General features: G+C 29.1%; 1 protein-coding gene across 2 annotated transcripts in view; it reads left to right on the top strand.

Moving 5' to 3' along the window:
* Positions 1–5,575: 5,575 nt before the first annotated feature.
* The window catches only part of LOC122268286 (acetylcholinesterase-like), a 132,215-nt gene continuing 116,802 nt past the window's right edge, over positions 5,576–20,988 (top strand). Inside the window, exon 1 of one of the 2 annotated variants that reach the window (XM_087157731.1) lies at positions 5,576–5,806. The gene's annotated coding sequence lies outside the window, so the exon portion shown is untranslated. Of the gene's footprint in view, positions 5,967–20,988 lie in introns of both variants that reach the window. The other variant, XM_087157732.1, reaches the window with a different exon arrangement.

Genomic DNA, 20,988 nt, shown 5'->3' with positions numbered 1-20,988 from the left:
AAGGTTAAAGTTTTGGCTGTAATTAAGTCTATTAAAAATTGAAATAAATGAATTGCAATGGAAAAACCTGCATAAACAAATAAATTCGTGATATAAATCAAAATTCGTCAAATAAATTCGTAATATATAAATTCGTGAAAAAAAGCGCTTTCGACAAAATACTAAAATAGAGATCTATCGACAAAGACTACTCATTTCTGCCTAGCTTAAGCTCTCTCTAGTTATTTCAGTTTCCGTTTTTAAAAGCGCTTTATGTTGAGCCATCTCAGCTAGATTTGGCATGTGACATTTTTACCGGCAATCATTGGTCCATTTTCTAGCGTTGCCATTCGGTGAGTTGTAATGAGGCTTTTTTTTGTCGCTGTGTTAGAGAAATATATATATAGATTTTTATTTTCTTAATATCTTATTCTTGATTTAATTAGTTTTTTTTTAAGTGAACTCAACATAACGATTTTTCAATGGGCAGTAAGAGGTTTTTGTATATTACGCTGCTATCTAGTGGAAGTTTCGATGATTTGTAAAGTGCCCATTTAGAAATGATACTAAAGAAGAAATTAAAGGAAATCTCAACTTGGTAAGGAATAGAGATTATCATCATATCGTCGCTAAGCCCTTAAAATATATTAGATTTGCTTCTTTAAATGTAACAAAATTCACGTTGGAATTTTTGACAATTGATTATTATTAATTAACAACTGAATTAATGACTAAATTTAATAATTACTAATATAATTGAATTAAAAACAAAAATTGAAATAAATAAATAAATTACTCGAATTTTTTTTACTGAGTACTATTCTAAGAATTAGAGCACTACTTTAAAAATACACGTACTGCTTATTTCATGATCTGCAAGCAGTTTCATGCTTTTTTTAAGAATTTTTTTTCAAATTTTGCTAAATTATTTTTTAATTAATTTTGAATTAAAAAATAATTGGTTCATTTGGAAAATTTCACGAAGTTTGATTGCTTATGCAGTACAAGTACTATACTTAGGAGCTATTGGTAACCGTCTGCGTTCCCGCCACATTCATGGTCGGAAAGCAGAGGACAGTAATCACCCGGCAAGTAACGTCATCGTAGGTAACATGGCATTTGTCGACTCAGAAGCCAATCAGGTTTGAATCTCACGCGTGACGTGGCTTACAGATGTCCAATTAAATCTGATTTAAATCACATGGTTAGGCATTATCGCTTCACTTCTTCTCGAGTTGCAAGTACCCAATTCTCAGTTTCTGCAAATATTTATGTGCTGAGATAATATAGCGTTGTAGTAACTTAAGTACTGTATAAAAGGATCACAAACGCTTTTGATTTTTACGAAACTGTGGCTTATTTGTCTAAATATTGGCATTTTGCGCCATTTTCAGAATTTGCATAAAGCGCAAGCTAAAGATAGGCTTAACTTGACCTATCAGTCATGAATTCGTTGCAAACTCAAGGCAGTTTATAAAATGGCACATTATTTGAAAAAGCGCTATTTTATGTGATGACATAGCTTTCGAAAAACAGCCTTTTGAAATGTTTGAAAAGGGAATATCAACACGATTATTCAAATGTTTGATTCCTTCGCTGTTCCGCTTTCAAAATCTTCTCTCGAATGCTTAATGCAATTTGGAGATCAAATGTAGATGTGAATTGAAGTTCTTTGATCTTGGAGACAGTCGAATAATGGATCCATTAACAAACCTCTGTGTTCAGATCTTTGGCTCTTTTAAGTACATTCATTAGAATAAAATAGAAAATCTCTCTCTCTGCATAGTTACCACATCGCGCTAAATAATGTGATTTGCAATTAATTAATTTTGGGAGAACAGCGACTAGTATTTTGTCACAACTTGTGCTGTACAGGAGTATTGCACTGATGCTAAAAAGTAACAATTTAATTCTTTATCTTATGCTGGAATATATATTTTTTGAATTATAAACAAATTAAATTATTAAAAATAAAATTTTTAAGATTTTTTTTTCAAAAATAATGATTTAGTAAGCGTTGTAAAATGAAGATAGTATGTGATTTTATTCATTAGTCCTTAAAATATGATGATGTATATATATATATATAATTTTGTTCCTGCTTTCCTGTATTTTATATCTTTTTATATGTTTAAAAAAATCCAAATTTTTAATAAAATTGATTTTATTTTTTACGTAAATTGGATTTTTGTACAGTTTAGAGAGTTCGGAAATGACATTTTAATCGAAGTCATTTTAAAGATATAAAATGAATTATAGTTCTCCTGGAAACACTTATAAATATGTTATAGAAAGTATTAATTTCTTTTTGATTTAAATGGATACTAATGCTCCTCTAGGACTGTTTAACTTATTGTTCCAATGTACTGCGCTACGATTTATAGGGAAAAATTAGGAAACTTTTCGATGTTCAGTGACCAATTTTAGTACTTTTAACAGTTGCCACTTTTTAAGACACGTGGCCGCTTTATCACAAATTTAAAGCTGTAAACAATCGGAAAAAAGCTGCTGATGTCAATTATGTATTGTATTCCTTTTGAAGCATTTTTTAACATCTGATAAATTTACAAGTTTCATTTCTAAAATGATGTAAAATTTTAAGAAGCATGTGTGAAATAAAGTACTTTTCTGAATATTATGTTGTTTACGTATGCCTGTTTAGGCAGAGAGGGTGCGATTGTTCTTGTTTTCCAATTGCGCCATCTAGGGTCAAGAATTCGACTTCTGCCACACCGTACGTCACACCCGTTTATAGGGCGGACCCATTCATACATCCATTCATTCATCCACAGATCGTAATTTTGACCTGAATCAGAGAACGATCGATCTCCAATCCAGTACCCCCAGAGATATTGATTTGCTATGGGAACATGGAGGACTTTTGCGACTCGACAGATTTAACGTGCATCAGTCACTTTACTACACGGGGAGTCTTCGGCCGGCGGGGTTCGAACCCACGAACTCTCGGACATGGGCCCAGCGCCCTATCGACCTGGCTATCCCGACCTCGGAATATTATAAAATATGCTTATTAATCCTATATTTAATACACATGGGGCATGTGCATTATAATAAAATTCACATTTCTGATAAAAAAAGCGGTAATTGGGTGGCGACTGGCATATAATTTTACAGTCCCCCCGTGGCCGGTAGCAACCATTAGTTTTGCCCGATTCCCAAAAAGCTTTTTTTTAATTTTTTTGCTTTTTAAATAAAGTATTTTTTTGTTTATAATTTTAAGCAAGTAAAATTAACATACATACTGTATTATCAAATAATTTATCATTTGTTTTAAGCTAGATACTTTAATTTAATTTCATAATCAATGTTTAACAGCCAACCAAATTCTGAATACAATTATCCATGATCAACTTTAATAAACCCCCAGAAAACAAGGGAACTGTTGGATCAAGTATTAGGACAAAATAGCCTTCGTGGGGGACTTTTTGACTGAACTAACCCGCATTTGCGTTACATGGAGAGGAAAATCCCGCAAACCTCCCACAGTTAGCCTGATGGCAAAGGGATGTTAGCCTGATGGCATGGACTATCCATGATCTATTTACCACTGAGTATAATTTTACGTCAGAAATGTGGTCGGTGCTAGCTGAGAGTAGAATTCGTATCAACCAGTCACTGCTGGGGTTCGAACCTGGGTCGGGTCACCTCATTTAGAAGCGAACGCTCAATTCCCTTTGCCGCCACGGCCCCAGCTAGATAATTATGAAATTTTCAAAAATTACTTTTTGCAATGTCGACACTCATCTAAAAATGAAAGTAATTTAATGTTTCAAGAATACTGCAACCTGTCTGTTAGCAGGGACACTATGATGGAAGGTCACTCTAAATTCCTTAACTGTTCGCGCACTTTTTGAAAATTGGAAAAAATTTATTTCTGATATTAGAGAAATTTAAGGTATTGTTTGTTTTCAAATGCATAGCAAATGGAGTTTCAGCTAACCAACTACTGTTACTTTTATTTTACTGCTGCTTAATTTTAAATTGCAAAAAAAAGTCGTTTTTTATTTAGCAGAAGAGGGAATTAATCAGTTTAATGCTAATTTAATTCGGCAAAATTAAAATTTTGAGTAAAGTCGTTCTTATTGCAGTGGGTGTATTCGTATTACTCACCAAAATTACATCATAGGATCGTTAACCGACAGAGAAGATCCAGATATCTTTGGTTGTGATTATCATTATCAGTAGCAGGTAGAAAGGATACTGAAACAAAAATTTTACTTTTTTAACTTCATTAAAAGAAAAAAGCAATTACAGCATTTAAAAAATTATAGAAATAAACAAATTTTACTATAAATAATGGCCAGGATAGCCTGGTTGGCAGGGCGCTAGAATCAGGTTCGTGAGAACGGGAGTTTGAATCCAGAGGACCGAAGACTTTCCATTTAGTGAATGGTGACTGATGCACGTTAAATCTGTCGGGTCACAAAGTCCTCCATGTTCCCATAACATATTATACCTCTGGGGGTACTGAATTGGAGAGTGATCTTTCTTTGGGTTAGGTTAAAATTACGATCAGTGGATGAATGATTGTATGTGTGAATTGGACCACCCTATAAACGGGCGTGACGTATGGATTTGTCAGAAGTCAAATTCTTAGCCATAGGTGGCACCACTGGAAAACAAGAACGATCGCAACCCTTGCCTTAATGGTCAAAGATAAAAACAACTATAAATAATATTTTTTTCAATTTATGAAAAACTGAAAATTGAGGAAAAATAGGACGGTATCATAAGACCAGTGAAGAGGATATGCTGTTCACTCGCTTATATAACCCTGTGTACCAGGCCATCTGATGATTATATAATGTAAGATGATGATGATTATATATTATAAGATGATGATGCTTATATAATGCAAAAACTGTAAATCCTAAATTTTAGTAGAAAATTTATTTTATATGTGTTATAATTACATATAATAGTAATTTTACTGTATATGTGTTAACATTAAATGCATAATAATAATTAATTTGGAATTTCAGAACTTTAACACATATATGTTTGGATTATATATGTGTCAAAGTTGTACTTAATTTGAAATTAATCGTATATGTGTAAAAGTTTCGCAGAATAGGAATTTGATTCTAAATGCAGAGTGTAGGAGTTAAATTATATAAATATTTTGAATGTACCTATACAGTAAAAAATATGTTCGATCTATATTATTGTGTTCAAAACTTAATTCATGTCCATCTTATTTCTTTCCCCCAATTAATCTTCGTGCATAATTGATTCGATAAAAATTAATTTTATTACCTTACAACAATTTCGAAGAATTTCCGGACAATTACGAAGTTTTCTAACTTTCCTCTCCAGACTGTCAGAAGTTTTATTTTTTCTACTTATGGTTAGAGTTAAGAAGCACGCAAATTTTATAAGCCTAACTAAAGTTCAAAAGTTATACCGAAAAACATTTTCCTAATCGAATCGAAAAAAATAAATTCATTTTGAACAAACGTCACAAACCATCAGCGTCAAATAGCTTAAACCTCATCTGTTTAAAAAGAACCGCATTCCTATTCTAAGCCTACTTTATTTTTAATCCCACCAGATGTCGCTACAGTCGCTAAACCCTAGCGCATTTTCACATTCCACCAGGAACACATGAGAGTGATTTCCTGAGTCTGAGGGAACAGCTAGAGGAGCATCGCGTTCTGAGATTTTAAATCATCCCCTTCCGATAACAACAGGAGGGAAGTAGTGGGTGCAATTTTTTTTTTCTTTTGTTGTTTCACGTGACATGAAATTCCGGGATGCAGCAAAGTTCAACCTAACAGGCACAACTGGTTGTTTCTTCCTCGAAAGCGTGAGTACTTGATCCTGTTTTTCCTGATATTTCGTGAAGTAATCCTTTTTCCAGATTCTTTTTCACATCTTCCATCTCATCATTCTGTTCTTGGAACAGCGGCAGGGTAGAGAAACGTGCTTTTACGATGTTTCGCGGGATAGACGGAAGAAAAGGAAAGGTGCGTTTTTTAAACTAGACGCATCTTTTATTTTTTTTATTTATTTTTATTTTATTTATTTTTAATCTTGGGCAGTCACGTTTGGAATACGCAATCGAATTGTGTTATTCTGAAACGTGATCGACCATATGTGAAGTTTTAACGCGATTACGAAATTAGATGGAATACTTATAAAAACTGAAGTTAGTTAATTTTTGTGGACTGATTACGTAAGTGCAACTCATACACAATGTTATAAGAATAAGCATAGTAATTAAGTTAGTTAAAATAGGACTTTATTCATATTGCTATTTTTTAATTAATGGTTTAATGTGAAATTGCAAAATGTTTAGCGGAAGAAAAAAACGAATTTTTTATTTATTTATTTAATTTATTTTTATTAATAAAATTCAATTTAAAAAACGCAATGTAATTGTGTTAGGGAGAAACGGAATTCTTTGTATATAGAATTTTATTGAGACGAAATACTTGTAAAAGCCGAAAAAGGGTACAGTTAGTTAATGTTTGCGCATTGCTTACTTACATTGCTTACTGTTATTATTATAATAATTTAATTAAATATTAAATATGATATTGAGAAATGAAATACACTGTCTAGTGTTAGGAAAAGAGAAAAAAAAATTGAATTATTGTATAAAAATATTGATGTGATTGTGAAATGAGGTGGGATAATTGTAAACACTGAAGAAAAGTACGATTAGTTAAATTTTGTGCATTGTCTACTTAAGTGCATCCAGTATGTTATGCTAAATCATAACAGAGTAATTAAACTTGGAATTTGTTGTTATTTTTATAAATTAATTAAATATTTAATATGTTATTGTGAAATGGAATATAATTTTTATTGAGAAAAAAATCGGAAAAAATATTGACATATATTATTTTATTAATTAATTTAATTTATATAATTATTAATTAATTTAATTAATCAAGCAAAATCACTTTTGATGAGCAGAATCTAATTGTTTTAGAGAGAAACGTAATCGTTTGAATATGGAATTTTACTGTGATTGTGAAATGCAATGATATAATTGTAAAGATTAAAGAAAGGTATGATTAATTAATTTTTGTGCATTGCTTACGTAAGTGCATCCAGTATATTATGCCTAAGTATAATTGAGCAGTTGAACTTGGTAGTTGCTATTATTATTGTAATTATTAAATATTTAATATAATATTGCGAAAGGAAATGCAATGTTTAGTGGGTTTAGTATTAACTAATTAAATTTATTTTTATCATGAAAAATAACTTTTGAAACGCATAATATAATTGCGTTAGAGAGAAAATGTACTTGCTTGATTATGGAAATTTTTGTGATTGCGAAGGGAAATGATATAATTATAAAAATTAAAGAAAGGTAAGGTTAATTAATTTTTGTGCATTGCTTACGTAAGTGCATCCAGTGTGTTACGCTTAAATATAACTGAGAAATTAAATTTAGAATTTGTTTTTATTATTATTATAATTTAATTAATTGTTTAATATGATAAGGTGAAACAAAATCCAATGCTTAGTTAAGAGAAAAACTGGAAAAAATATAGACATATATTATTTTATTAATTAATTTAATTTATTTAATCAAGCAAAACCACTTTTGAAGTGCATAATCTAATTGTGTTAGAAAGAAACGTAATCATTTGAATATGGAATTTTACTGTGATTGCGAAATCCAATGATATAATTGTATGGACTAAAGGTATGATTTATTAATTTTTGTGCATTGCTTACGTAAGTGCATCCAGTGTATTATGCTTAATTATAACTGAGTAATTAAATTTCGAATTTGTTGTTATTATTATTATAACTTAATTAATTGTTTAATATGATAATGCGAAATAAAATCCTATGCTTAGTTGGAAGAAAGACCGGAAAAATATAGACATATATTATTTTATTAATTAATTTAATTTATTTTTTCCTTGAAATTCTTTGAATTATTTCCTTCTTTTGAAATTCACATCAAACTAAACGCACAATCAAATTGTATTAGAGAAAAGTATAATTGTTCGATTATGGAATTTTCCCGTGATTGCGAAATAAAATGATATAATTGTAAAAACTAAAGAAAGGTATGGTTGATTAATTTTTGTGCATTGCTTCGTTAGTGCATTCAATGTATTATGCTTAATTATAATTGAGTAGTTAAACTTCGAATTTGTTTGCATTATTATCATAATTTAATTGAATGTTTAATATGATATTGCGAAAGGAAATGTAATGTTTAGTTGAAGAAAAAACTGGAAAAAGTATATACATATATTTTATTAATTAATTAAAAAATTTTTTTTCTTCAAAAATCACTTTTGAAGCACATAATTAAATTGTGTTAGAGAAAAATGTACTCGTTTGTATATGGAATTTTACTGTGATTGCGAAATGAGATGATATAACTGTAAAAACTGAGCAAAAATGTATGGTTAAGTAATTTTTGTGCATGCTTACGTAAGTGCATTCAGTATATTATGCTAAAATTTAACGGAGTAGTTAAATTTGGAATTTAATTTCATTATTGTCATATTTTAATTAAATGCTTAATATGGTATTGTGAAATGAAATACAATGCTTATTTGGAGGAAAAACCGGAAAAAATAAAGACACATATTATTTTATTAATTAATTAAATAGATTTAATTAATTAATAAAATAATATGTGTCTTTATTTTGAGAAAATGCAAATTGATGTGTGCAATGCAATGTGTATGTGTAGAAATGTGTAGTAAGTATGTGTAGAATGTGTAGAAAATGCAATGTGTATTTTTTCAGTTTTGGAACGCATAGTCTAATTGTGTTACAGAGAAGCGTAATCGTTTGAATACGGAATTTTTTCGTTATTGCGAAATGAAATGATATATTTGTGAAAACTAAAGAAATGTTTGATTAACTAATTTTTATGAATTGCTTACTTAAGCGCATCCAGTATGCAAAGTAGTTAAACTTAGAATTTTTCAATTATAATTTATTCAAATGTTTAATTATAATTTAATAATTAATTTTAATTTTATAATTAATGTTTAATTATAATTTAATAAAAAATGTTAATCAAATGTTTTATTATAATTTATTCAAATGTTTAATATGGTATTGCGAAATGAAATCTAATGCTTAGTTAGCGGAAAAACTGGAAAAAAATATAGATATATGAAATTTTATTTATTAATTTAAATTTTTTTTTCTTGAAAAGTGACTTTTGAAGCGCATAATAAAATTGTGAAGAGAAACGTAGTTGTGTGCGTATGGAATATTAATGTGATTGCGAAGTCAGTTGTGATGATTGCAAAAACTGAAGAAAGGTACGGTTAGTTGTTAATTTTTGTGCATTGCTTACGTCAGTGAATTATGTGTATTATGCTTGGTTATGACTGAGTAGTTAAACTTATATAGGGGATAAATCGAATGAAATGTTAAACGAAACCTTTAAAATTAAATAACTTATAAATTTTTTCCAAGTCGGAAAATGATTTCGGAATTGTGTTTACGGATTTTGTAAGTGAAAAACGTCATTGACAGAATATGGAATTTTAATGTGATGGAGAAAACAGTTAGGATTCTTTCATTTTGGGATATTTGTTAATTTCCGTGGACTTCATAGCATAAGAGCAACCAATATATTATGTTTAATGGAATAAACTTAATTATAATTGTGTAGTTTAAATATAAATATTCATTGCTATTTTTTTAAAATTAAATGTTTAATATGAAATCACGAAATGAAATACGAAATTTAAGAAAACTAAATTGTAAGAAAATGGATAAATTTATTAAAATTAAAAAATTAATTAAAAAGATAAGTTAAATTAATAAATTAAATAAATAAATAAGTAAATTAAACAAGTAAATTAAACAAATAAATTAAATAAATAAATTAAATAAATAAATTAAAATGCTAATTATTTTATTTTTTGAAAAATAATTTCTGAAATGCGCAACTATGTTGTACTACTAAGAAAAATGCTTAACTGTGTAATAAATTTTAATGCGATTGCGAAATGGAATGGAATACAGGAGAGAACTAATTTTAAGAGCTATGTGCATTCGTAACAAGTGCAATCAGTATGTTAATTAAAAAAATTAATTAAAAAATAAGTTAAATTAATAAATTAAATAAATAAATAAATAAATTAAACAAATAAATTAAATAAATAAATTAAATTGCTAATTATTTTATTTTTTGAAAAATAATTTCTGAAATGCGCAATTATGTTGTACTACTAAGAAAAATGTTTAACTGTGTAATGAATTTTAATGCGATTGCGAAATGGAATGGAATACTTGTAAATACAGGAGAGAACTAATTTTAAGAGCTATGTGCATTCGTAACAAGTGCAATCAGTATGTTAATTAAAAAAATTAATTAAAAAATAAGTTAAATTAATAAATTAAATAAATAAATTAAATAAATAAATTAAATTAATAAATTAAATAAATAAATTAAATTAATAAATTAAATAAATAAATTAAATTAATAAATTAAATTAATAAATTAAGTTAATAAATTAAGTAAATAAATTAAATTGCTAATTATTTTATTTTTTGAAAAATAATTTCTGAAATGCGCAATTATGTTGTACTACTAAGTAAAATGTTTAACTGTGTGATAAATTTTAATGTGATTGCGAAATGGAATGGAATACTTGTAAATACAGGAGAGAACTAATTTTAAGAGCTATGTGCATTCGCAACAAGTGCAATCAGTATGTTAATTAAAAAAATTAATTAAAAAATAAGTTAAGTTAATAAATTAAATAAATAAATTAAATAAATAAATTAAATAAATAAGTTAAATTAATAAATTAAATAAATTAATTAAACTAATAAATTAAATTAATAAATTAAATAAATAAATTAAATTAATAAATTAAGTTAATAAATTAAGTAAATAAATTAAATTGCTAATTATTTTATTTTTTGAAAAATCATTTCTGAAATGCGGAATTATGTTGCACTACTAAGAAAAATGTTTAACTGTGTAATAAATTTTAATGCGATTGTGAAATGGAATGGAATACTTGTAAATACAGGAGAGAATTAATTTTAAGAGTTATGTACATTTGTAACAAGTGCAATCAATATGTTCTGTTTATGAAAATAGAATAGAATTGAATCACTATTTATATCTTATTAAATGTTTAATATGATAACGAGAAATGAAACGCAATATTTAGAGAAAGAAATCGACAAAAAGGAAAAAAAAATTTAAATTAATTAATTTTCTTTATCATCTTGTAAAGACATTTCTGAAATGCGAAATTGGATTATATTAATGAGAAATGTGATTGACCGGGTGTGGAATTTCGATGTGATTGTGAAATTGGATGGGATACTTATACAAACTGAGGGAAGATAATGTTGCTTAAATTTTGCAAACTGAATACGTACATTTTACTTAATAGAATAGCCTTAAATTATCTTCAAAAGGAATATAATGTTTTAATTGTTTTTTAATAAAATGTTCAATAAGAAATATTGAACTGAGAGGCAATATTTAGCGCAAAAAAAAAAAAAAAAAAAAAAAAACGAATGAAAAAATAAATATGATTTTAAAATAGACTCATATGTTTCTTATTTATTAATCTTTTTTTATTTTGGAAAGATACTCTTTAAATGCGTTATCGCTTTGTATTGGTTAAAAGGTAATACTAATTCGGGAAATTTTAATAGGCTTGCTAATTGTGGTGAGATACATGCAAAACTTAAAAACGACACTATCAGTTAATTTTTGCGGACTGAATACGTAAAGTGTATGTTTATATACACGATTCTTTTACACGGCAACAAAAAAAGTAGTCCTCATTTCTTTTCCACTTTGGCAGCAAATAATAACTGTCCAATGAAATATCAAGCGCGTGAGCTGTCATAAGCAGGAAAACGTAAATTTACATTTTTTCAAATTTCTGAACGAAAATTCTTTTCTTGTGTGGATCACGAAAACCTGAAGCAAACTAAGCTATAAGTAGGGAAGAAATGAAAGGTTGAAAGTGACTTTCTCATATCAACTAAGTGTTCTATATTATGTTTTAATTATGCTTATGTAGGTTTAATAATAATAACTTTATACTGCGTGAAGCACGAAAAGATGAAACGAACTATGCTATAAATAGTGAAGGAATGAAAGGTTGAAAGCGAATTGTTCATATCAGTTAAGTGTTCTGTATCATGTTTTAATTATACTTATGTAGGTTTAATAATAATAACTTTATGCATTATTATTGTTATTCATTAAAAATTATTTCTTGTATTTCTTGTGCTGCTAACCTTTTTAGCTATAATAATAATGAAAAAAAGCGCGCTCGAAGGGCATAAGAAAGCGTAGATGAGAGTTATGGAAGATGTAATATTGAAAGAATGCTTAGAAGATGTGCTGTCATGCATGTTGTTTTTTAAAAGTATAATTATAGTTTTGTTTCAACAAGTTTTTCTATTGAATGCCATTTTTTTCAATTCAGATTTTTTTGATAATAATTTATTATTGACTAGAAATTTTAACTTTTCAAAAGAGGAATTAGTTTTAACCTTTTGACGCGGAATTTTAATTAAGTATATTTTTCATACTTTTCCATTATTTTGTATTAATAAAGCTCAAAGCAATTGAAAAATATTATATTTAGCAATTTAATAATTTATAGTTATGACATACAGCATGAAACGCCGGTGTCCTTTTCTGCGTTAAGCGCAAAATATTCTAAACACCGCTCCTTTCCAAACAAAAAATTTTCAAATTTTCACTTATTGGCAGTTATTTGGATCTAAAAGAAACAGTTATTCATCATTGAATTTTTATAATTTACAAAATCAATTATAGATAAATATTTGAATATGAATGAATTATTTTTTATTCTAGTACAAATATAATTTCGATAATCTAATAGATATTTTAGTAAGTATTAGTCTGTTTTTTTGTAATTAATAAATACCAAAATATATTCTTGCTTGTAATTAGATAGTCAGGAAAAAATACATAAAAAGAAAACCGGTGTCGCATCTGCATCAAAGGACATCTGCATCATTTTAACAATGAATTTAAATTTTTTAGATTTTACGCTAGAACACATGTTTGAAACTTAGTGGCGAGTGAAGCGAGCATGATTTGCAAAGCAAACCATATAAGATTGCATAGCAATCTTCGGGGGATGGGGAGCTTCAACGAACAGGGGGCGTTGGCCCAGTAGTTTTGTTTATTAGAATAAGCAAAATTATAACGAAATATTTAAAATTTGAATCATTGTTATTTATTTAATAAAATAATTAATATTCATTCATGTGCTTTTGAGATAAAAGAAGTTTTAAAAAAAGACGCGTTTATTTTTAATTTCATTATTTTTTTAAATAATTTTTATTTTATTTTGAGGAGACACATTTGTAATGTGAAATTGAATTATTTTAACAGAGAAGGTGATTTATCATTTGTGGAAATTTTATTACTTGTAAAAACTTGTTTAAAGCGTTTTTTTTTAGTGAACTGTTTACATAAGCGCTATAAATCCGTAAGCGCAATTATACTATAACGTTTATTAAAAGTAGCTTATGTATAAAAAGGGATTTAAAATAGGAAATTATTGTTATTTTTATTTTTGCAAAAGCAATTTCACTGATTAACGAGAAAAAAGGAAACTAAATAATTATTTGAAGTTATTTATTTAGTTTTATTAATTTTTCTTTTATAATTTTGGATTGTCACTAGCAATAAAATTTTGATATGAAAAAAAAAAAGAAAATCGAAAAAAATAAAGACACGCTATTCTAGTTGTTGTCTTTGTTGCGTTTGAGAAATTAAAATATTTTGCCGCTAAAATGTCACAAAGTCTTCTAAATCTAAAGGTTTGAAAAATATGTATTCTAGTCTTCATTTTTTAAAAATTAAATGTCAACATTAAATTTCAAATAAAATATACCATTATTTATTTATCAGATGCTCAGCGGAGAAATAAGGAAGGATTAAAATTCTTGGAAAGGATTAAATTCGGGCGCACCTTTTTCTTTCTTATGTTTATTTAGATTTAATTTTTACACTTAAAAAGTCATAATTTAAATGCGCAAATATTTTGCGAATCTGAGGAGCGTGACTTACTTTGCGGGGAATTATAGAATTTGTTGACAAGATAAGACCGCGTACTTGTAAAACTAAAGAAAAAAGGCAGTTTTATTTATTTATTTATTATTATCATTATTTTTCTTATTTTTTTGAGTGATAACACAAGGCTGTTCAAAGTATTTTGTCACGAAAGTGACATAAAATGTAATTAGTAGTTGCTATTTTTAAAATTATTATTTTATGATAACCTTTTTATATTTCAATGCTGATTCGCGGCATGATTTTTTTAAAAATCGATATTTAGCGTAAGACAGTGATAAGAAGCTTGCGAGTTTTTAGTTTTTTATTTATATTGTTAGTTGAGCTGAGTTGTGTGATCAAAATATGATACACCATACGACTCGTTAAGTTGCAGAACTCGTTCAGCGCCTTCCAAAATTTATTATACACTCATGTTCATAAATTAAGGATAATGAAGTTCAGGCACAGAAAGAGACAGAAACCAAACAAATTTGTCTTATTTGTAAAGTCTATGTATCAAACAAAAGGTAAAGAGCAAAAAAGATGCTGTATGTTTGACATAATTAATAAAAATTGCGATTTTTACTCCCTGGAGCAAATTTAAAAAAAGAACCTATTTACAAAAAAAAGTATAACATGGTTTGTATGATGGTTAATACGGAGTATGTTTCCCGGACGATGCAATACAGGCCGTACAATGCCTAGGCATGCTGAGTATCAAACTATCAATCTGATCTTGGGGAATATTACACCACTCATTAAGCAATGCCCTCCGAAAGTCCGGTAGACAGGTGGGAGGGGGTCGACGGGCTGCAATTCGTCGGCCAAGCATATCCTACACATGCTCAATTGGATTCAAGTCCGGTGAGTATGATGGCCAATCCATACGGATGATATCCTCCGATTGAAGGCATTCGTCTACAATGTTTGCACGGTGAGGACGGGCGTTGTCGTCCATAAACAGAAATTCAGCACCCATGGCGCCCCGAAACAAACGTACATGTTGTTCCAGAATGACATCCCTATAAATGTGGCCTGTCATCGTTACACTCTGAACATGCAGGTCAGTTCTGGAACCAAGAATAATTCCTCCCCAAATGAGCCATCCTGCACCACCGTAACTGTGTCGTTCAATGGTGTTGTCTTGGTGGTAACGGGTACCTGGCGCTCTCCATCTGAAAGTCCGACGAGAATCAGACTGCAAACTAAACCTGGACTCGTCGGAAAACATCACACAAGACCACTGTTGCGGTGTCCACAATGCATGCTCTCTACTCCAGGCTAATCGCAGGCGACAGTGAGTTGCGGTAAGTGGAACACATCTGACAAGCCTACGAGCATATAGACCTATTTGCCATAAGCGTCTGTACACGGTCTGCCTTGAAACTGTCGTACCGGTAGTGAAGAGAGCTGACGAGACAGGTCTGATGTTGTGCTCCGTCTGTTTCTTTTGGCAGTAACTCCCAAATACCGGTCTTCATTCAGCGTTGTAACTCGGGGGCGACCTGTGCTGTAACGTCTACTTACTTTACCATCACTTTGGAATCGTTGCCAAAGCCTGGAGATGACACTCTGGGTGATTCGAAGTTCCTCGGATACTTCCAGCTGGGTACGTCCACATTCCAGTCGTCCGATGATTCTGCCACGTAAAAAATCATCCAAATGCTTCCTTTGTGCCATAACTATGCGATTATTGCACTGAAAGGCACTTGTGAACAATTTTACTTCTTTGTCACCATTCCTTATATACCCCTCCCTTACACTCTCGTCATTGTGACGTACTACCAGCGTCATCTAGTGGTTTCCAGTAATTTGCATATTCTTCTTCAGGATGTGTGTGATAATTCTAGAGGTGAAATTATAATTTTAGAGTTTGATTTCCGTGTGATTTTGAATTATCCTTAATTTATGGACATGAGTGTATTATTATCATTCGGGAGATTTCACAAAATTGCGTTACTTTCCGTACGCTCCCGTACTTAAGATTTTAAGTAATTGCGCATGCGCACTTCTAGTGCGCATGCGCATCTGCGCTAGTGCGGTTCTGTTGAAATAAGCATGCACCCGTGAAAAAATAGCAAACTTACGTAAGTGAAAATAAAGAGATTTCGCAAAAATCCGTAAGTTAAAAACGCTAACGTAGGGGAATATCATTTTAACTTTGACCACAAAATCAAAACAAACATTTACATCAAAACAAACATGACATAGACTATCTCTTTAAAGCTGCGGCATAATCTTCAATATGCTTTGCTTTACATAAAACTGAGAATCTGTGAGCAAACAAATTTAGTAAATTATAGATTTTGATAAATTCAGCAATAAAGATTTTTATCATAATTATTTTTATTAAAATTATTAATAATAATATCTAAAAAACTACTATTGTAGCTGTTGTAGTTCATTTACGTCGCACTAGATCTGCACAATGGGCTATTTGCGACGGTCTGGGAAACATCCCTGAGGAGGATCCGCAGACATGCCATCACAATTTTGATCCTCTGCAGAGGGGATGACATCCCTGCTTCGGTAGCCCAATGACCTGCACGCGAAGTCCAGCACTTTACGGTGGAACAGTTTAACGAGAACCCATACCGTACACCCTCGGTCCCTACGCAGACTGATCCAAGTGTTCACCCAACTGCACACTGACTGCAGCCAGTGATGCTCGACTTCGGTGATATGTGGGGAACCGTGTCTTAACGTCATCAGTCCACTGCGGGCCTGCGAGACACTATTGTACTTTTATTGATTATTTAACTCATTTTAACTAAATTGTGAAGTTAGAATATAAATATAATTTTTAATTTTAAAATAGCAAAAATATATCTAGTTTTTGATAGAACTAGAATAATTAGACAACCATAATGTTAAACGAAACCAATAAAATTATTTTTTTATTGAATGAACCAATTGTTTTAAGATCACACGATTCATTTCTAAATTTCATAAATTCACTTCTTTAAATTCGCGTTCCATCTCCGTGTTTTTAGTTCGAAGGTAGGGTTAAACAAAAAATAACATTTAACAGCTATAAACATCGTGCTTGTAGCTTTATCTTTGTTGCACAAACCAGGACAACATAAAGATGCATAGCATTTAAAATAAACTCAAGTATGCGCAGTTGCTACGTATACGGATGATTGAGGAGTTGATTGAGATTGAAACCCAAGAATTTCGTGGAGCGCCATTTGGGAACCACTGGTTTAAACAATGCATATTATTTGTTATTTATTTATTTTTTTGAAAAAAAGCTGGAAATCTAATAAACATTTCAAATCACAAGATCAGTCATTTTTCGATGCATGTTTTTTTCCCAATAATCATAATAAATTATTTATGATTTTCTTTAAATTGCTTACTACTAATTTTTTTTTATTAGCGAATTGTAATTTAATTTGACGATTTTCATTCCAGATCAACTTTATCTTTTTATATACGATTATAACTTTACCTATTTATTACCTTTTTTTGTACAACTCGTAGCTTTTGAAATGTTATCAATTTTGTTTTTCAGTATCTCTATTTTATTGAGAAAAAATATTTGCATTTATAATTTTATTACTTATTATTTATATCATTACTTGCTTATTTTTACTTAATTTATTACTTATCTCATAAATATTTCAAATCTATCATTATTTATCAGAGATCATATAGGTGTGTATAGATTTTTTTTACGTATAATGACTGAACATAACGGGAACTAATTTCGAATACCAGTTGAAAAATGTGTCATGTTTTCAATTTGAAATAAAAATAAAAATAGTTTTTTTAAAATTATTTGCCTAGTAAATATGAACTTCAAATAACAATAATTTTATTTAAATTAAAATAGTCATTTTTTGCTTTGCAGTTCGTAAAATTTATAAAACAAATACATACCTATTTAAAATTAATTCTTTCAAATACACATTTTACATGCGTATTAAGAACATTTCAAATACAGAACATTTTGAATTTATATAGAACAATTTAAATTTATATACTAAGTTTTAATGTTTGATGATAAATGAACGATCCAGATTAATTGCTTTTAAAGCTTATATATGCTGGTTTCTATGCCACATTCTATCTTTCAAAAAGCTGAAATAAAAGTCTTTTCTTTTTAAAAGGTAAATTCGGTATAGTTTCATGAAATTGTATTTTATAAAGAACAACTTCGTGGAGAATTGCCAAAATTAAATAGACTCTAAGCTTTCCTAACTTTTGGATATTACCAATATTTTCTGTGATAATATTTTACATTTCCACCTGACGTTTGGCAACGAGCCTAAAAGTAAAACGCAGATTAAATATTTTATTTCCTTGATAGCATATGTGCATTAAAAAAGAATATAAATAACATTTTTGGCTACTTCAATAATTAAAATTTTGCTTGGATTAAATCCAACAACAGTAATTCTTTGTTATTGGTCCATTGGGAATACGCGCAATATTTTCTTGCTAGTAAAACTTTTGTTTTCTGTATGTTTTGCTCTTATATGAATATTCTCACTTATTTTAATTCAAATAATAGCACAATAAAAAGAATCAAGTGTACTCTGAGTGTAATTAGTTGAGTACAATAGATATTTCTGATGCGCTTTATAAGCGATTAACTGCTTTAGATGGTAGAATTTTGTGAGTGAATAGCTTATAAATCAGTACAATTATTTTAATAAAATCTTTTAATTTTAGTTTTCTAAGGAAAAGAGCTTTAACGTGTTACTTCAATTGTATTCTAAATATATTGAATTTTATCATGTTTTTCTATGTCAATCAACCTGTTAATACTTCGGATAATGATCAAAAATTACGAATGTAGTGCATTAAGTACAAATAACTAAGAAGAAGAACAAGTTCCAGAATTAAGAGGTATCAAAATTTCTAATTATTTTGCAAAGACTTTTCCACGCGAAATCTTACTGTTTATAATAGCGCAATAAAAAGAATATACTTTGAGTGTAATTATTTGCTTAACAATGGATATTTCTGATGCTCTTAATAAACGTTTAACTGATTTAGATGGTAAAATTTTGTGAGTGAATTAAGCTCAAAAGTATAATATAAAAAAATAATATAGTTAAAAATATAAGCTCAAAAATATAAATGAGTACAATTATTATAATAGAATCTTTTAATTTCAGTTTGCTAAGGAAAAGAGCTTTAATGTGTTAATTCAATTGTATTCTAAATGCATTGAATTTTATCATGCTTTTCCATGTCAATCAACTTCACAATAATTCGGATAATGAACAAAAATTACGAATGTACTTAGTTCATTAAGTTCAAATAACTAAGAAAAAGAGCAAGTTTCAGAATTAAAAAGTACTAAAATTTCTAATTATTCTGTAAAGAGTTTTGTTCCATACGAAATCTTACTATTTATAACTATGGCTTTTGCATTAAATGTTTTTTAAACAAATTAAATAAAAAGGGAATTTAGGAAATCCAAAGAAAACGTAAACGGATATTCGAATATTTTTCATCATGCGAAATTTTACAGCATAATACGGAGAAAAAAAATTTATGGAAAAATGACAGCTTTGTATTTCGGAATTTCTGGTTGCGTTGAAATTTCTGGCTCTGTTGAAATTTCTGGTAAAAAAATCATAAGTTTGGTTAGTAAAACCAAAATATATCTTACTTAAACCATTCATTTGGTAGTTTTTCTGTTCACAGGGAAAAGTTTCCCGGAATTTCTGGTTTTCAAAATTTTAATCCTTATTACCACACATTTAGTGAAAAATGCAAAACTGAAAAGTAAATCTAACCGAATAAGTGGTTTTTATGCCATGCTTTAAGGTATCATGACATAATTACCACATTTATCAAACTTCCTTACGTATTATAAAATCATATTTTATTGTTAAGTTTACCGTTTCAGAAACGCTTCAGTAAAAAATACAAAGCTTTTTAGTCTTCCTATAGAGACAGAAATATGATAAATGTTACCGTATTCAGGTAGTTTTGATTTTGCTTTTCTTTCAGTGTATAATAACTGTGTTTCGACACAGCAAAAAGGTGCTTCATTATACACCTTAAAAAATTACGGTATAAAGTACCGGCACTTTGGGAGCATCATTCATAAAATCCATTTCACCTTAAAACCTAATTTTACCATGAAATAATATACCGTAATGATTACAGAAATATTTATTTAATTAGAGTGATTCAGTGATTTTACCATTGTTATAATTGTAAGTATTACGGTATACCAGACTTTGTTGTTCCGTAACATGTTTCGATAAAAATAAACTTTATGGTAAAAAGTACTGGCACCCTGAGTGCTGGCACTTTTTACCGTAATTTGATTCGAAATTTTTTACAGTGCAGTTGCGAAATAATAGTAGGTCTGTTTTTGCGTAATTAACTTTGATCATATCACGTTGCTTTACCTTTATTATGCTTAAATTAAAAATAACGTGAAACGATCACATGTAATGTTACAAAAAATGTCCCTTTGATACTATAATGAAGTAGCGATATCGTTCTGTACTAACTGCGTTTCGACACTGCTAAATGTGCTTTATTATTCAATAGAAACAATCGTGCAAATGATTTTGTAAAATTTATGGTCGTTACAAATTGTTTTAATTCAATTAATTCACATTGTTTCAACTGTAGAGTAATTACTATTATAAAAACAATCCCACAACAGCCAGTTCTTGTCCATAGGTGTCGTGGAGTTTAAGGCTACGCTGTTTCGGGACCAACGGGATGATGATAATAATATGGTCAATATTGTGAGGTACCCTTAGTTTTGAGATTAGCTGGTACCTATCGATCTGAATACCTTCAAACCGTTAACTGGTATTGAACCCTGGTCCTTTCTAATAACAATTCAGTGTCTTAACAATCTAACAATCGCTTCTTTGATGATTTTTATAGATGCCATTTAATATATTTCTTTTGGTAAGATTTATCACACTGTAAAAAATTTTTCGTGAGTCTTAACACCACAAAAGGAATCAAACGAACGAAAAAGA

The sequence above is a fragment of the Parasteatoda tepidariorum genome, chromosome 2 (genome assembly GCF_982258835.1).
Source record: "Parasteatoda tepidariorum strain Cologne lab strain chromosome 2, Ptep-v5.0, whole genome shotgun sequence".
NCBI lineage: Eukaryota > Metazoa > Arthropoda > Arachnida > Araneae > Theridiidae > Parasteatoda > Parasteatoda tepidariorum.
This window is presented reverse-complemented; position numbering and strand designations above follow the sequence as displayed.